The following is an 18831-nucleotide window of genomic DNA, read 5'->3' as shown; positions in this document are numbered from 1 at the left end:
AACTAATAATTGTGCGGTTGGTGCGTTGCTGTACCCAAATACAATTGATGTTCATTTGATGTTCTTTTTTTCCCACAAACAGAGCTTTTTTTTTGGTGGTATTTTATCACCTCTGCTGTTTTTAGATTTTGCGCTATAAAAAACACAATTTTTACTTTCTGCTATAAACATTCTCAATAAAAAAAAAATAAAAAAAAATCGATTTTTTTTTTATCTGTTTAGGCCAATTTGTATTCTGCTACATATTTTTGATAAAAAATCCCAAAAAGCGTATTTTAATTGGTTTGCACAAAAGTAATAACGTTTAAAAACTAGGGGATAGATTTTTGGACTTTTTATGTATTTATTATTAGTAATGGCGGCGATCAACGATTTTAGCGGGACTGCGACATTGCTGCGGATAGATTGGACCCCTAACTGACATTTTTTGGGGACCAGTGACATTAATACAGTAATCAGTAATATTCACTGTTACTGTATAAATGACACTGGCAGGGAAAGGGTATATACTGGGGGTGATCAAGAGGTTAAATGTAAGCCAAAATGTGCTTGCTAACTGTGGGGGGGGGGGGGGGGGGAGGGAAGAGCTCTGACAGGTACCCAGAGATCGGTGTTTCAGCTAAGCATGATCTCTGTGTGCCTGTCTGACAGAAGAGCCGCCTGCTTTGTTTACATAGGCAGGCAGCACTCCTATCAGTTTCTCTGAAAATCGCAGGAGGCCAGCGGCGATCGAGCCAGCTCCTCCCGCGGTCTGGCTCCCGCAGTGTCTAATCACGTGGGCGCCGCCGAGACTGGGTGCACATAATCACGTACATGTATGTGATTATGTGAAGACGAGCCACCCTGCCACAGTAAATCTGCGTGGGGTGGTCGGCAAGTGGTTAAGATTCCAGGGTGGCAACGGAGCCTGCACTGAAGGAATCAAATGTCGGACATCCTGAAGAAAAGGCACGCACCAGGGAGTGTGTGGCCAAAGGTCCTTTGAAAAAGACCACCAAAACCCGATACCTGGCCCTTGATGGCACTCAAGGCCAATTTTTGTTCAACGCCCTGTTGAAGATGGGGGTTAAGATCTGATCCACCGAGAAGGAACGAGGATGAACCCCAAGAGACTTACAACATGCAATGTACGTCTTTTATGTACGAAGGTAGATCTTCCTAGAGGCAGATTTCCAAGCTTTGAACAGCATAGGAATCACCGATTCAAACAAATCTCCAACCTTCAGCACCTGGTGTTCAACAGCCAAGCCGTTAAAGCCAGCGACTGTAAAGCAGGATGGAAGATTGGTCCTTGGGACAGCAGATCCTCCCTGAGAGGACGTACCCAAGAAGGATCAGCAACCAGCTGTACCAGATTGGCATACCAAGACCAGCAAGTCCAGTCTGGAGCCACTAGAATGACCGGAATCCCTTCTGCCTGAATCATGCACAGGAGTCATGGCAGAAGTGTGAGAGGGCTGGAACTATTCAGTCAGTCCACCTTAGAATGCTGGCTACTTACTGAGCCACCAGGACACTTCTTGTGCCCGTTGGTGATTGACATAGACAACAGCAGTGTCAGAATTAATTCGTACTGGACACCCCTGACGACGATTGTCCAAAGAGCCAGACAAAGTCTGAACGCTCGAAGAAGTTCCAGTACACTAAATCGGCAGACTGGGCTCTGCCAGAGTCAAGGCCTCCTGAGCACGTCTGTGCTAAGGACGCCTCCCCTCCCGGACAGGCTGGCATCGGTGGAGACAACTGTCCAGTACAGGGGGAGAAGGATTTTCCCTATCGAGGTGCTAGAGAGCGAAGACACCTCTAGGGACCGTAAATCCTTGACCCATTTCACCAGAATCTCTTTAGCAGAGATCTTGTGTGGAACTGTGCAAACAGACCGCCTCAAGGGTGGAAACCATCAGGCCCAGCACATGCATGCAAGCCCAGAGGGATGACTATCTGCTGAACAACAGAAGCTGAATTGCCTCCTGCAATGTCTAGAGTTTTTTCAGAGGAAGAAATACTCTGGCTGAGGCCGAGACCAGAATCAGACCCAGATAGTCCAGTTTTTGTGGACAGAACCAAAGCAGACTCCTGAATGTTCAGGATCCTACCAAACTCCCTCAGAGTTCGCAAAGCAATCTCCAGTAGTCCATCAGAGCAGTCGGAGACTCCGCTCGCAGAAGATGATCGTCAGGTACCCCAGTACCATAATCCCCCGCTGACTCAAACAATGCCAGCGCTGGTGCCAACACTCCTGTAAAGGCCCGAGGTGCAGAGGTGAGACCAAAGGTCAGTGCCACAAACTGATAATGCTCCTCCATGGCAAAACAGAGGAAGCGCATATTAGAATGTGCAGGTAGGCGTCCTTGAAGTCGATAGAAGTGAGAAGAAATACTCTGATGTAGGGATGCCACTACCATGTGAATGGACTCCATGCGGAACTTCAGTACTCGCATAAAGCAGCTTAGCGCATTGAGGTCCAGAATTGGACATACCTTGCCTTACTTCCTAGGGACTGTAAGGCTTCATGTACACGGGACGTTTTAAAAAGTCCCTTGAATGCTGGAATTTAAAGGACGTTTAAACCGTCCGTTGTGTCGCGTTTGCACCCGCGTTTAGCGGGCATTTGCGTTTAGAACCGTTTCTAGAGGTCAAAAAATCATTCCCCTTTAAAATGGAAAAACGCGAGCGCTAAACGTGGGTCATCGCGTTGGGTCGCGTTTTTGCGTTTGAAACGCTGGGAAACACACGTCTGAACGCAAATATTTGCTTTCCAAAAAACGTCACTGAACTCAACTGCCTGCAAATGACTGTAAACGACTATGTGTACATGGACAGATAAGATAACATGGAGGTGGGTTCAGGGGCTTCTGAAAAAAACGCCCAATTGCTCCTAAACGGCCGTTTACAAGTTGCAGTGTACATGGACCCTTAAGAGTAGAGATCGACTGATTACCGGGAACACCGATATATCGGGGGCCAATATGCACTTTCCCCGATATATCTGAATCGGCCTCATAGCGCCACCGCTCACTGGATAGCTCTTAGGCCGCCTCCCTCAGCCTCCCTCAGTTTTACCCGCCGCGGCCACACTGGAGTCTGCATGCTGCACAGGCGGTCGGTCGGGACAGTGAGTTCTATATCTAGAGAGTGATAACAGGGACCAACATTCTGACACACGTTCTGTTATCTATTCTATTCTGTAACACGGCCGCCGCAGCCACCCACCACCCACAGCTGCCCGGTGCCAGCCAGCCAACCAGTCCCACACACCCACTGTGTACCAGCCAACCACAGGCCCTGCCTGAGTCCTGACTGTACCAGCTAGTCAGCCACAGGCCCTGTACGTGTCAGTCAAAACACAGGGTGCCAGCCAGCCACCACAGGGTGCCACTTCCAGCCAGCCACCAAAGGTGGCCAGCCAGCAAGGGTGCCACCCACCCAGTGCCAGCCATGAAAGGGTGCCAGCCAGCAAAAGCGGTGCCAGCCAACCAGCCACCACAGGGTGCCACTGCTAGTCAGCCACCAAAGGGTGCTAGCCAGCCAGGGTGCCACCCACCCAGTGCCAGCCAGCCACAAAAGAGTGCCAGCCACCCACTACAGGGTGCCAGCCAGCCACCCACCACAGGGTGCAACTTCAAGCCAGCCAGCCAGCCACCCAGCACAGGGTGCCAGCCAGCCACCCACCCGCCCACACAGGGTGCAAGCCAGCCACCCACCACAGGGTGCCAGACAGCCAGCCAGCCAACCACCACAGGTTGCCAGCCAGCCACCCACTACAGGGTGCCAGCCAGCCACCACAGGGTGCCAGCCAGCCAGCCATTTTGTTTAAGCCTATATTAGTGTCTGACTCTCTCTTGTTTCAATGGAGATGGATGGAGATAGAAAAAATAGAGTTTTGTAAGAACTTACCGTAAAACTCTTTTCTCCGTGTCCTCTGACACGGAGAAAAGGTATACCTTCACGAGTGGGTAATGGCGCCCTCTGCACGAGTAAGCTAGGCAGTGAAGGGTTAATAAAAAAACTTACACTGAGACACACCTCTAGGGGGCCGTCCCTCAGCCATTAGCCTGACACAGCTAGCACTGTTCTCCAGTTTTCATGCTGCCTAGCGTCAGGAGTAGGTCTAGGTCTTCCCAGCTGGGACCTAGGTCTCAGTTCTTTTGTTTTTTTTTTCTAAAAACAATTTATTTCTTTGAAAATAGTCTTATTTTCTCTTTCACTCACTATCGCTAGTTAGTCAGGGGGATCCCTGGAGGACTACAAGAGACAGCAGAACTGGGCCTCTCACTGGATAATCTAGATCCTTATGGAGTCCCAGCCTACCAACGAGCGTCGCAGGTCATTGGTGTGCCCAGGTCTCGCAACGACAGTGCCCCCGAGGACGGGGGATGAGCCTGCGGAGATCCATCTTCGCCAGGATGTCTCAACTTCGGAACGCCCGTGTGTTGCTAGCATCCCTTCCTGGCTGACGGCACCCCTACTCAGGTTGGGAGGTGTTCCGTATCGGAGCGGAGCCCGCTATCCATGGTATGGTGAGTGATACTACCCCCATGTCCCTGGGACAGTTGTCTGTGGGGTGTTATGTGGGCCCACTCCTGGGGGGTGGCAGAAAAAGGTGGTCTCTGTGGTATCCCACCTCCTGGCCGTTTTGTGCGGCCCCTACCTCCCTTCCCCTGCTGGGGGCGCACTGTGCTATACACTGCTATGAATGGGGGGTGTGGGGGATTAGTGCATTCTTAGGGGTATTTTTTAGGTTCCCCATGGTGGCCAGCCCCTGGGTTTTACACTATCTTGGCGCCTCAGTGTGAAGTGTTTTTTATTAGCCCTTCACTGCCTAGCTTACTCCTGCAGAGGGAGCCATTACCCACTTGTGGAAAATCAGCAGCACTGTGTAACACTTGCAAAAACAATGTGAGCATGGGATCAATAACTGCAAAAACCAAAAAAAAAGAAAATCTTTGGGCCCATCTAAGAGTTCATCATGTTGAATTGTAGAATACAGCACAGAAAAGACAAAATGAATCACAAGGTGAATTATCCCCATCCCAGGCAACAATAACAGATTTGTTTCAGAAAAAAACAGGTGGCTAAAATGTGATGGAAGATCCCAACTGCTGGACAGAGTAATCACAGAGATGATGGTGACTGATAACCAGCCATTTACAATAGTGTCTGACTCTGGATTTAAGTGGTTGATGTCCATGGTTGAGAAAGGTACACACTGAAGAGTGACAAATTTTATCGGACTGAAATGCTGCAAAAGATTCACCTAAAGGTCCTTGACAAAGTAAAGACTATGCTGCAACCAGAGAATGCTGGCAAGTCACTCTCATTCACGATGGACTGCTGATCAGGACAAACAGAATCACTAATGAGTCTTACATGTCACTTCATTGACAGCGGATGGACAAGAAGGCATTTGGTGTTAAATACAAAAGCGATGCAAGAATCCCACACTGGGGAGTACATTAAAGAAATGTTTCAGAGGATGCTGGAGCAGAAGTAAGCGCTCACTATATATTCTGGTGAATATGGACTTGAAGGACATTCTTGTCCTACTGCAGATTAGTGGGACATAGTAGCCAATATTATAGAGAAGCTCGTACCCATTGAGGAAGTGACACTGGAGGTGAGTCATTACGACTCATCTGTTTCCTCTGTGATTCCATGTGTTAGAGTCCTGAAGATGCTTCTTCAACAGAATGAAGGACCCAACAAATGTGGCATCAAAGCATGTAGGCAGGCCATGAGGGACAGCCTCGCCAAAAGGTTTGAGAAGCATGAGGGGAATAAAAATGTTGTGCTTGCATGTCTTTTGGATCATCGATACAAGAACCATCCTCTCTTCTGATGATGTATTGGCCAAGGCAAAGCAATGGCTGACAGAAGATCTTCAACAGAAGGTGCAGGATGTTCCTCCTGAGGAAAAGAAAAGTCAAGGACAAGAAGAGAAGGTCTCTGATGTGGAAGAGCAGGATGCAGGAGAAAAATGTCCCAAAAGACAATGGACAGAAGAGAAAATTCATCATGGTCAAATAGATGAAATGCTCAGTGTTTTATTGGGGCCTCATGCAGAGGATTCATCAGAATCTGCAAAAATGAGCCTGGATGATGAACTTCATCTCTATTTGAAGAAACCAGTAATTGACAGAAGAAGTAATCCTCTTCAGTGGTGGAAAAAAAATGAGGCATGCTACAAAAGACTTGCTTTTCATGCTAGAAGATACCTTTCTGCTCCTCCTTCCTCAGTACCAAGTAAGTGTGTTTTTAGTGAAGTGGTAGCAATTTATGAAAAGAAAAGAAGCCATTTAACTGGTGAACATGCGGAAATGTTATGATTTTTGCACTATAATATTGTTCTACTTAACTGAGAGTATTGATTTGAAAGTGTATTAGTAGTGTCTGTCCACCAGTCCACTGAGTCTGTCCAATCCACTGTCTAGCTTGTGTCTATCTATTTTTTCTAGCAGTTTTGCACTGACATAATACTATAGACATAGTAGACAGTGGATTGGAGTCAGTGCCAGTGGACTACTGCTGCAGTAGAGCGCCACGCACTGCTGCAATAAAATCACTACTGCAGTAGTGATTTAAAATTATTGCAGTGAGTGAGTGCCCTACTGCAGCGGTGATCCACTGACTCCAGTCCAATCTACGGTGTAGCTGTTGCCTTGCTATTTTTCTAGCAGTATTGCACTGACTAAAGTAGTTGCAGTGAGTGCCATACTGCACAGACAGAGGTAATCCTCCACTGACTCCAGTCCAATCCACTGTGACATGTGTAGCTGTTACCTTTCTTTTTTAGCAATATTGCACTGACTGCAGTAGTTGCAGTGAGTGCCTTACTGCAGAGGTAGTCCTCCACTGACTCAAGTCCAATCCACTGTGTATGTGTATTGTGTAGCTGTTGTTGCCTAGCTTTTTTTCTAGCAGTTTTGCACTGAATGCAGTAGTTGCAGTTGCAGTGAGTGCCATACTGCAGAGGTAGTCCACTGACTCCAGTCCAATCCACTGTGTAGCTGTTGCCTAGCTTTTTTTCCTAGCAGTTTTGCACTCACTGCACCACAGTAGTGAATTAAAAATATTGCAGTGAGTCCACTACTGCAGCACTTTATTAGGCAATATCAGATGATGTGAAATGCAAATGTCCCTGCAAGTGCACTTTTCCTATTAGTTTTCATGCAGTTAAGGTGTGAAGAATGTTAGAAATGTTAATAAATAAAGATTAACATGTCTATTAAGAGATTTGTGTCGAAATTTGTGTTTTTTTTTTTTTTTTTGGAAAATTTTACATGTGTGACAATATCGGCCAATACGGATATGCAATCGGCAAAATATCGGTATCGGCAACGAAAAACCGATATCGGTCTATCACTAGTAAAGAGGTTTGAGTAAAAACCCCTGAAAATGTTCCGAAGTCAAAACCGGAACAATCACCCCTTGAAGTAACAAGTCTTGCACTGCCCCAAAGAGACCCCTTAAGCGATCTGGGGACAAGTGTAGATTGGAAGGGAAAAAACTTTTATGGAGGAAAAGACCAAACTCAATCTTGTAGCCTGACTGAATAACTTGGTGGACCCACTTGGCCTGTACCAGGGAGGTCCCCAACAGATCCAGAAACCAGCAAAGATGTCCTCCCACCCTAGATACAGGTAAGGGGAACCCTTCATGCAGAGGCAGCCTTGTCCAAAGGTCTGGAAGAGCCCGCTCATGGCTTGCCAGACCAGGTCCTCTTGGAACCTCTGGTGGAGGCCCTGACTTTTGATCCCTTGTCCTGAGACCCTGAGAAACTAAGAGGCCGCTTAGAAGCCGAGGAGAATGGCCCATGTCTACGATGGAGTCCTTGCCCTTGGTAGCCTGCAGAAGAAGAATACTTTTCCCCCCTGGGAGACCCTTAACGATGTCATCCAAGGAAGCTCCAAACAGTTGATCCCATACAAGAGGGAGATCAGATAAGGCCTTCTTAGAAGTCTGGTCTGCAGAACAGCATTTCAGCCAGACAATATGCCAAAGGACCACTGCTGATACAGACAGCCTAGAAATCAAAGGAGTCACATCCAAAGAGGCATCACAGACAAACTATAGCCCCTGGACCAACCGGTCTGCCAGCTCCGACAAGACAGGGGGAAGCTGTTCTCCCTCCAGGTCCAGGCGTAAAAGCTTAGCCCACTCGGTCAGAGTTTGCGACACCAGAGCAATAGTAATTACCAGCCTAACTGCCAAACCAGCCACAGTGCACATATGGCGGGCTAAAGCATCAGCCCTCTTATTAACTGGACCTGTAAAGGTCGGGGACTCCTCAACCGGGATGAAGGTAACTCAATTTGACCTGGAAACTGGCGAGTCCACTACAGGTGGGACTGTCCACCTTTAACTAAATAAATCCTCATAAGGATACCGCAAACAAAAAAAAACGCTTAGTAACCGCTGTGTTTAAAAACACCACTGTTTTGTGACAATGTTGTCAAGGTAAGCGGAAAGAGGAATACCCACACTGCTTTGGAGAGCCTGTGGGTGCTAAAAGGAACCGGTGCCTCAGATGTGGCATCAGCCTCAACCTCCATTTTTAAAGTTTCACGCAGAAACACAAACACGCCTATTTAAGTGTGGCTAGAGGAGCAGAGGAATCATCCTCACTATCTAAGCACTGAGGGTGCATGGACATAGACTCAGTAGGGTTGCTATATACTGAGCTCACCCCATAACATATCAGGGGAGGCCGCCGACTGCGATCCCGCAAAGGGGACGCCGGCCAAGGGTCCACAGATGGACCACCTATTGGACCCTGCAAAAAAACAAGAGGTCGTCCTCTGAGCCCTCCATAGAGGACATAAAAGGGGGCCTCCCGCCGTGATGCGCTAAACAAGGTGCCCTACACCAGTGGTCCTCAACTCCAGTCCTCAGGGCCCACTAACAGGCCAGATTTTAAGTATTACCTTGGGGAGATGCAGACTAGAGTACTGCAATCACTGAGCAGCAAATTATATCACCTGGGATGTATTTCAGTTATCTTGCAAATCTAGCCTGTTAGTGGGCCCTGTAGGCCAGGGTTGAGGACCACTGCCCTACACAATAATGGGGGCAAGACTCATTAAAAATGAAGCACCCCCACAGCGCCACCTGGTTAAAGGGAGGAGCCAAGCTGATCATATGGCCCTGCAGGCAGTAGCCGCAATTGCACAGATCCTCAGCCCGGCAGATGCCCAAAGGAAGAGTGAGGGCTTCAGCGGCACACACTGGAGCCACCCCCCAATGGCGGTGCCTGACTCAGCCGCATGGCCTAGAAGGCCACAGACCGCAAGTCGCAGCCGAAATTTTTGAGGTCACCCAGCCGCCAGGACGTGGGCCCCAACGGAGCTGACCACCCAGGGGCAGCGGAGGGGAAGGTGGATGCCCAAACAGGAGGCAGTGGCTTCAGCCATGCTCACAGTGGACGCCTCACGTCGTTTCCGAATAGTAGGCCGCAAAGCCGCAGCCTAAATTTTCGGATGATCCGCCCGCGTGAAACCCGCCGATGCTAAACTATCTGCTCCCCCAGCCCAACAACCGACGCAGGGGGCCCAGAGGACATTCCTGCCATAGACACCCCAGGATGGCAGGGAATGCTGCTCAACCCCCCCGTTGCGCACCAGGAAAAACCAGTCAGCAGCCAGGTCAGCAGCAACTCCAACCAGTCCCGCTTAAGAGCACGTAGCAACAGTATGCTCATAACCTCACCCAGGGAAAAGGGGGGACGGAAGACCCAAAGTGACTTAAAATTTTAGAGGGGCTGGGGCGGAAGGGAGACGTCCACCCCAAAACCCTCTTGGGGTAGTGGGGGGACAGCTACTTACTATACCAGGAACAGGATGGGCACCGCTCTGGAGAGGACACCGCTCCGTCGTAATGTGGATGCTGTTGGCCAGGAGGAAACGCTGCGACTCAGGTCGAAGCTAGTTCGTATGCGGCCTCGCGATCCATTTAACTCACAGGCCAGCCCCCGTCCAGTGGGGCTATAAAGCGGCCGACCTAGCATAGAGCTGCAGTCTACATGAGCTCGCTGGCACTTGGTTGTAATTCTCACGGGAACAAAATAATAAAAATGAGGGAAAAATTCCATTTAATATGAAAAAATTGCCAGGACCAGAGATCCCAGCAAGGAACTAGGTTCTTACTCTTGACTAGGCAGTGCCTATAGCTGAGAGTGGGTGTATACCCCCTGGGACTGTCCATTGGTGTAGTCAAGCTTTTTCCTGCCTAGTGTCCTACTCCTGTAGGGGGCAGTATAAGCCAACGGTTAAGAAGAATCAGGAGCTGTGTCCGTCAATAAACAAAAGCGAAATGAGCAATTTACGCCCTTAGAAAATAAAAAATAAAAAAAAAATAAAAAATAGCACCGCAATATAAACGAATCAATAAATGTTAAAAAAGCAGCTACACATATGGATTCTGAGGCAATCACATAAGCATAAAAGGAATAAATTGTAGCGCTTATATAATAGAAAAATGTCCACATAAATCAAATAAAAGAAATGTCCTTTATGGAATCCACATGACAATAGAAATCCACGTGACTGTTAAGGATAACATCCACCAGTTTTCCCAAGACGGACCAGGTGTCACAGAACCACCACCAATAGAGGTATATTAAATACCCTTACCAGATCTCCAGGTCTTACAGGTAGTATGTATAATTGAATATCAATAGGCACAGGTCATCATCCCATCAGGTATTCATCATAAGTCATCCTCAAAATGTTGCTAATCCTCTGTAAGCATAATTCTCAAGAAACACAAAGGAAGCCACTCATATTGCAGTATATCAATATAAAACGTTTAATGTAATAAATTACAGATATTGCACTCACATATTTGCAGAGTGGCAGCAGCGTTTGTATAACAGCATAGATGTAGATGCCGATGTAGTTGTTTTAATCCAAAAAGATGGCCGCCGTCGTCCTTCACCACGCATGCGTCCGCCTCTACCAATAAGGGACCACCCAACGCACGTTTCGTCACATGGAATGACGTCGTCAGGGGCGTGGCTTCATGGTAGGAGGACGCACTTCTTATACGAGAGGGACGAGGTGGATTGGTAAACTGAGAACCGGAAATCGGAGCTATGCGCTCCAATGACCGGAAACATCAGGAAAAAACAATAAACAGCGGCATTATAAACTTTAAATCCAATTGGTATTATGATACATAAATTAGACCAAAGACCAACCTTCAAAAGTATTAATAAAAATAAATGCCATGACTAAAAAGGTTATTTAAAACCCACTATAAGCAGGCATGCGAGGTCTGGAGACAGCGCCATCTTGTGGCCAAAAAATACAGCCACAGCCACAGTATACATCTCGCATACGCCACCCTGCACCCATACAATAACATACACTATAATAAAAACATTATTAAACAGAAAAAGAAAAGCAAAATTTGCGCCTAGTATGGCCAATCTGTTCATGGCCAGGTGGGAGGAGGATGTCCTCCTCCTATGGGATGGCGATTCTGCTTCCCTAGATCAATTTATGGCCAGATTGAACATGAATGATAGGGGTATCGTGTTGACCTTTGAGTGGAGTAGAAAGGAGATCAATTTTTTGGATCTGAATATCAAAATAGTAGATGATCAAGTCGTCACCTCCACGTACTTTAAGGAGACTGACAGGAACGGATTTATAGACATGACCAGCTGTCATCATCCATCTTGGCTGAGATCCGTTCCTGTCAGTCAGTTCTTGAGACTTAGGCGCAATTGCACCAGAAGGGATGATTTCCTTAAAGAGGCTGTCTCACTTAAGAAAAAATTATTGGATAAAGGCTATGAAGAAAAAGACCTAGATTCTGCCATTATATGTGCAGACCACAAAAATAGGGAGGACTTATTACAACCCAAATCCAGACAGAGAGACGATAACTTTCAGCATGCTTTCTTTTCCTCATATTCCACACAGCACTATTCCATCAAAAAAAATCTTGCAGAAACATTGGCCTGTGCTACGTAACAATGGGGTTTTAGGCCCTATCTTACCAGAAGCACCACAGGTAATCTTTAGAGGCGTTCCGCCCCTAAAATTGCAAGTGGCTCCTAATATCATCAATCCCCCGAAAAGGGTTTCCTTTTTCCAAGACAGAGGGGGATTCTTTCCTTGTAAATACTATGCGGTTTTTAGAATTAACACAGGAGGTAGGAAAAAATGTGATAGTTTTGAGGAAGGAGTCACTAAAGAAGCCCATAAAATCAAACCCTTCATTACCTGCACTTCCAGACACGTGGTTGTAAACCTCTTGGATTTATCAAATTAAATCCTACGCCCCTTACGGGCTTAATATAGAGTGGGATTTGAATTTGTTTATTAATAATGCATGATGTACCCACTCAGCATTCCAATTGAGAGATTATGTGCTGGATGGAAACTTTATTTATTTTTAACAATTTCATTCCTTCTCCACTATAGTTAATATAATTATCAATATTTTGTACAGGTCTCATTTTTAATTGAAGAAAATGTATGTAATCTGGTCGATGCACCATGGTGTTGATAATTATCTTAAATATATTATGTGTACCTTTTTAAGGGCTTGCTTTTCTTTTTCTGTTTAATAATGTTTTTATTATAGTGTATGTTATTGTATGGGTGCAGGGTGGCGTATGCGAGATGTATACTGTGGCTGTATTGTTTGGCCACAAGATGGCGCTGTCTCCAGACCTCGCATGCCTGCTTATAGTGGGTTTTAAATAACCTTTTTAGTCATGGCATTTATTTTTATTAATACTTTTGAAGGTTGGTCTTTGGTCTAATTTATGTATCATAATACCAATTGGATTTAAAGTTTATAATGCCGCTGATTATTGTTTTTTCCTGATGTTTCCGGTCATTGGAGCGCATAGCTCCGATTTCCAGTTCTCAGTTTACCAATCCGCCTCGTCCCTCTCGTATAAGAAGTGCGTCCTCCTACCATGAGGCCACGCACCTGACGACGTCATTCCATGTGACGAAACGTGCGTTGGGTGGTCCCTCATTGGTAGAGGCGGACGCATGCGTGGTGAAGGACGACGGTGGCGGCCATCTTTTTGGATTGAAACAATTACATCCGCATCTACATCTATGCTGTTATACAAACGCTGCTGCCACTCTGCAAATATGTGAGTGCAATATCTGTAATTTATTACATTAAACGTTTTATATTGATATACTGCACTATGAGTGGCTTCCTTTCTGTTTCTTGAGAACTATGCTCACAGAGGATTAGCAACATTTTGAGGATGACTTATGATGAATACCTGATGGGCTTTTGACCTGTGCCTATTGATATTCACTGATACATACTACCTGTAAGACCTGGTAATCTGGTAAGGGTATTTAATATACCTCTATTGGTGGTGGTTCTGTGACACCTGGTCCGTCTTGGGAAAATTGGTGGATGTTATCCTTAACAGTCATGTGGATTTCTATTGTCATGTGGATTCCATAAAGGACATTTCTTTTATTTGATTTTATGTGGACATTTTTCTATTATATAAGCGATACAATTTATTCCTTTTACGCCCTTAGAAAGCCTGAAGGTAGTAATTGGTTTTTGGGGTCCTGTACATGGCTAGGCTCCCAAAAAGTCTCACACATGTGGTATCCCTGTACTCAGGAGAAGCAGCAGGATGTATTTTGGGGTGTAATGCTACATATACCCATGGCATGTGTGAACAATATATAACTTGGTGACAACGCTGTATAAAAAAAAAAAATTGTAATTTTCCCGAAACTTATAATAATAACTTAAAATATAAAATATTCCATGGACTCAACATTCCTCTCAAACAATAGCTTGGAGTGTCTTCTTTCCAAAATGGGGTCATTTTGGGGGGGTTTGTGCTATTTTGTCATTTCAGGGCCTCCAAAACTAATAGGTAGATGAGGAAGTAAAATGAGCAATTTTCGCCCTTCGAAAACCTGAAGGCGGTGATTGGTTTGCAGGGTCCTGTAAATGGCTAGGCTCCCAAAAAGTCTCACATATGTGGTATCCCTGTACTCAGGAGAAGCAGCAGAATGTATTTTGGGGTGTAATTCCACACATACCCATGCCATATGTGAGCAGTATAACCAAAAATGGGCGATTTGGGGGCATTTGAACTGTCCTGGCATTTAATGCCCAATATTAGAAGCTTATGCCACACTTCACCCACTCTTCTAACCACTTGAAGACCAAGCCAAGGCTTTTCAAGCCTTACTAGAAAATTACTTTAAACCCCCAAACATTATATATATATTTTTTTTTTAAAGCAGAGTCCCTACAGAGTAAAATGGTGGGTGTTGCAATTTTTTTTGTCAAACAGTATTTGCTCAGAGATTTTCCAAACGCAATAGTTTCGAGAAAAAAAAACACTTTTTTTAAATTTATTGCACAAATACACTATATATGGCCCAATTGTTTTGTAAACTATAAAAGATGATGCCGAGTACATCGACACTAAACATGACATGCTTTAAAATTGTGCACGCCCGTGCAGCGGCGACAAACTACATACATTTTTAAAAGCCTTTACAGGTTACCACTTCAGATTTAAAGGGGAGGTTTACTGCTAGAATTACGACCCTCAATCTGACATTCGTGGCGATACCTCACATGCATGCTGCAATTGCTGCTTGCATTTGACAAGAGACTGAAGCTTGCGTTTGCCTTTGGGCGCAAACACGGGGGGGACAGGGGTGCTTTAATTTTAATTATTATTTATTTTGCTTTTTTATTTTGACTCCTTCCCTTTAATTTTTTAAAAAAAAAAAATGTATATTTTTTTTATCTTATCACAGGAAAAAGTAAATATCCCCTATGATAGTGACAGGTACTCTTTTTTGAAAAATTGGGGTCTATGCGACTCTACATCTCCCCTCTGCCCTAAAGCTTCTGACCACACCAAGATTGGTGTGATAAGATGCTTTCCCAATGGCGCTGTTTATATCCGGCGAAACCAAAGTCATGAAATGCTTGTAGTTTCCGGTATCTTAGGACATACTGATAAGTGAAGCTGTTCTGGTCTCTGATCAGCTCTTTGATCAGCTGACGGAACCACCGGCTGGGTTACCCGATGGGACAGGTGAGCCAGAGAAAACCGTGGAAGACAGCAGCGGGAATGGGGGGGTGGGGGTCCCCTCCCGCTGATTGTAAAAGCAGTCTAGCGGCTAATTAGCCGCTAGGATTGCTTTTACATGAAAGCCGACTGCCGACTGTAAATAAACGATACCAAGATGATGCCTAAACCTGCAGGCATCATCCCGGTATGACCACTCAAAGTCCAGCAACGTACCAATATGTTGCTGGTCCTTGTTGGGCATATATTGTAAGGTTCTTTTTTTTTTCATGCAGCCTCTGGGCTGAAGGAAAAAAGAGAACCTAACAGATTCCTCCATTCACATCGATCGATGTGGATGAAGAATTCTCTTGACAGAAAGTGTGTGGTATGCCTACCATTAGGCCTCCCAGCATCCACCAACTTCTGATGATGGGCATACATGCAATGTTCTTTTTTTTCCATTCAGCCAGGTTTGCCAGGATAGGAGGGACAAAAATAGTGGGTGTCACGACTATATCTGCGTTTTCTACAAACACAACATCTTCTTTGGGTAGAGGTACCAGGGAGGACATCTGGAAAATGCCTCTCATGCAATCAGCTCACTGCATCTGTATTTTGAATTTGGGCTACAGCACCTTCTGGATACAGAAGGGCTGTGATGATCTCTTCCTGGAATTTTAGGAAGTATCCACTTCTTCCTGACGCTTTGTATAGCACATAAGCGTTCAGCAGAGGTAATTGGAATAAGTATACATACACTTTTTTGTACCAGCATGTGGCCTTACGGGCAATTAAGTATGGTGCCATCATTTGGCCATTGAAGTCCAACCCTCCTATGTTAAGGTTGTATTCGTGGACACAGAGGGGCTTCTCAACAACACCAGTCGCCGTTGCAATTTGGACTGTTGTATCTGCTTGAATAGAAGACAGAACTAAAACATTCCGTGTGTCCCTCTACTTCACTGCAAGGAATTTATTATACTTCAAGCAGGCTCTCTAACCCCGTCGAAGTCGGGAAGCCATTGGGGGAAGCCCCGGCGATTAGGTCGCACAGTGCCACATGCGCCAATTCCAGATTTAAAAGGGGACTAAAAAGTGGCATGCTTGTGTAATACTTGTCTATGTATAAATTGTACCCCTTTCTGAATAAGGGTGGCACCAAGTCCCAAACAATGTTGCCGCTGCTCCCTATGGAGTCTGGGCAGTCAAGGGGGTCTACACTGCTATCTTTTCCCTCGTAAATCTGGAAACTACATGTATAGCCTGTGGCCCTGTCACAGAGCTTATACATCTTGACCCCATATCTACTACGCTTGCTAGGGAGAAACTGTTTGAAAACAAGGCGGACAAAAAATGTAATCAGAGACTCATCAACGCAGACAGCTTGTTGGGGCATATACAAGGCTGCAAATTTTTGGTTGAAGTGGTTTACGAGGGGCTGGATCACCTTGAGGATGACAGAATTCATTGTCATTGAAATGCATGAACCGCAAGATTTGCTTGTATCTAGTCCTGGCCATGGCAGCAGAGAACACGGGCATATGATGAATTGTGTCAGTGGACCAATATGACCGCAACTCACTAAGCCCAGAAAGATTTTAAATTCGGAAAAAGTGATACGTTTTCATGCAAATTCTCAGGCAATGGTCAAATTTGGGTTTGCGGCGATAAATTGATTGGCATATCAGTTGCTTCAGTCCACAACAGATCTGTCCAGATCTTTCGTGAAAAACAGCTCATAAAAAACTAAGGAGTAAAATCGGCTGTTTCTACCTGAATTCAGGATTGGCCAGTGAAATGGGGGAAGTACACTGCAGAAGCGGTGGGCTCCCAATCAGGATTTGCAAGCACCTCAGGAAGGACACTATGGGCTCTACAGGCCTGTCTTCGAATTGTTGGTGGCTGCGGAACTATACTTGTGCTAGCCACCACACCAGCTAAAACTGCACTTATGGGACTCGCCACGTCACCAAGTGTTGCTGCAGTGCTGGTTTGTCTACGACCAGGATGTACTAGGCCGCTGGTGCTTGCCAGTTCACCAGGAGGTTGAGCGGCACTGGTATCGACACTCTGCTGCATACAAGAACCATGCGATTGTTGCACCTCAGCAACAGAAGAACGGGTTCGGGTATGGCTGATCTTAGCAGGGACCACAACTCCTGAGCTATTTGTCAGGGTGCTGCTGCTCTCTACAGGTTTCGAATACAGAGCCTGATTTTGACAATGAGGCTTCCCCATCGCTCTCATCTGTCATGCTCAGCATCCTGTAGGCCTTTTTCACTAGTGTACCTTGGCCAATACATTTATAGGTACCTAGTGTGACTCACAGGTAAAAAGCACCTTGTTGTCAAGGACTGTTTGAACCGCTACTAAAAATATAACTGCTAGCGCTAACAGAGATCAGGCCTGACTGCTAACACTGCAGATTTGTGTGCTATGCATTGAAAGTAACAGTGATCTGCTGATACTGCACTTCTTGGGGGCTGGGTGGAGGGGCTAAACGCAGGTACTGGCAGGTGTCGGGGCTGATCCTGCAAATGCTGCATTTTGGAAACACTATACTAAACTATTGGGGACACTAGTATAGTTCTGATCAGATCAAAGATATTGATCCATTCAGACACAATACCAGTAATGGAGTTGTTTAGCGTGTGTGTGTGTCACTGGCAATCAAGGAGATAAAATGTTTTACTAAATATGTGGCGGACAATCTGACGCTATCCTGGATTGACACTAACTGACATCACCCGTGACACTAATACAGTGATCAAAAAAAAAAAAATACACTATAATAGGGACACTGTGATAGGGCAATGAAGGGGTTAACTGGGGGTAATCAGGGAGTTAAATCTTTATTAGGGAATATTTGGCAGGCAACAGTTTAATAAGGGGAATTAATGTGCTTGTTGTAATGTAAAATACTTTCTAGTTTTGAAAAATTCTGCTTTAGTTTTCTACAGCATCCTAAACCCGCGGTTGTGTTATGTGAATATGAGGATCCGACAGCCTGACTTCTGATCCTTTTGGCAGAGATTGCAAGACCAGACACATGGGTGGTGGACAGAGGTGTAGCTTGAAGATCGTGGGCCCTGAAGCAAAAGCTGACCTGAGGCCCCCCTACACTACCACCCTGCCGCTTCTACCAGACGCCAAGATACTCCTACCATGTGCCAAGATACTCCAAGTGGCTAAATAGTTATTTCAGATCTTTACACATTGAGAATGTAATTGAAAAGTTTTTGAAGAAGCTGTCCAGATTTTGACATCTCAAATTATTTTAAATACCCTGGAGCAGGGGTAGGTAACCATTGAGTGGTGGAGATCTACCTGAACAACATCAAAGAGATCAAAGAACACCAGGACTTGGTGCCTTTTTTTTTTTTTAAGAAATAATTGACAAAGCTTAACTAAACAATAAGGAAAACCTAGAAAAAAATAGAACACAAATGTCACTGTAAAAATATAAACTTAGCCTTTCTTAACCCCTGATGTCTTACTTTTGAGATAGAGAAAGGGACTGAGGATAGAGATTCCCCAGTCCCTGTCCCTGCTGCCTCAGCTGCACTGGACAGTGAATGAATGTGCTCTGTGCCGAGCTACTTTGGGTTCATTCACAAACTGAGGCATAGTAAACACACAGTTTACTTTGCTTCAGTTATGAATGAACACAGTGAGTGATCGGTACCAATCACTCACTGTGTTCATTTAAAAAAGGAAGGGGCTGGTAAATGAATATGTACCGACTCCTTTCTCCGCTCTACATCCTCCACACAGGGGGCCCAGGCAGCAGAAAT

General features: G+C 45.6%; 1 protein-coding gene across 2 annotated transcripts in view; it reads right to left on the bottom strand.

Moving 5' to 3' along the window:
* The window catches only part of LOC309560776 (uncharacterized protein), a 338659-nt gene that overhangs the window by 233429 nt on the left and 86399 nt on the right, over window positions 1–18831 (bottom strand). The window lies entirely within an intron of this gene.

This window comes from Pelophylax lessonae (assembly GCF_965119305.1).
Source record: "Pelophylax lessonae genome assembly, chromosome: 7".
Lineage (NCBI taxonomy): Eukaryota > Metazoa > Chordata > Amphibia > Anura > Ranidae > Pelophylax > Pelophylax lessonae.
Note: the sequence above shows the minus strand (reverse complement) of the source record. Positions and strands in the feature narration are given on the sequence as shown.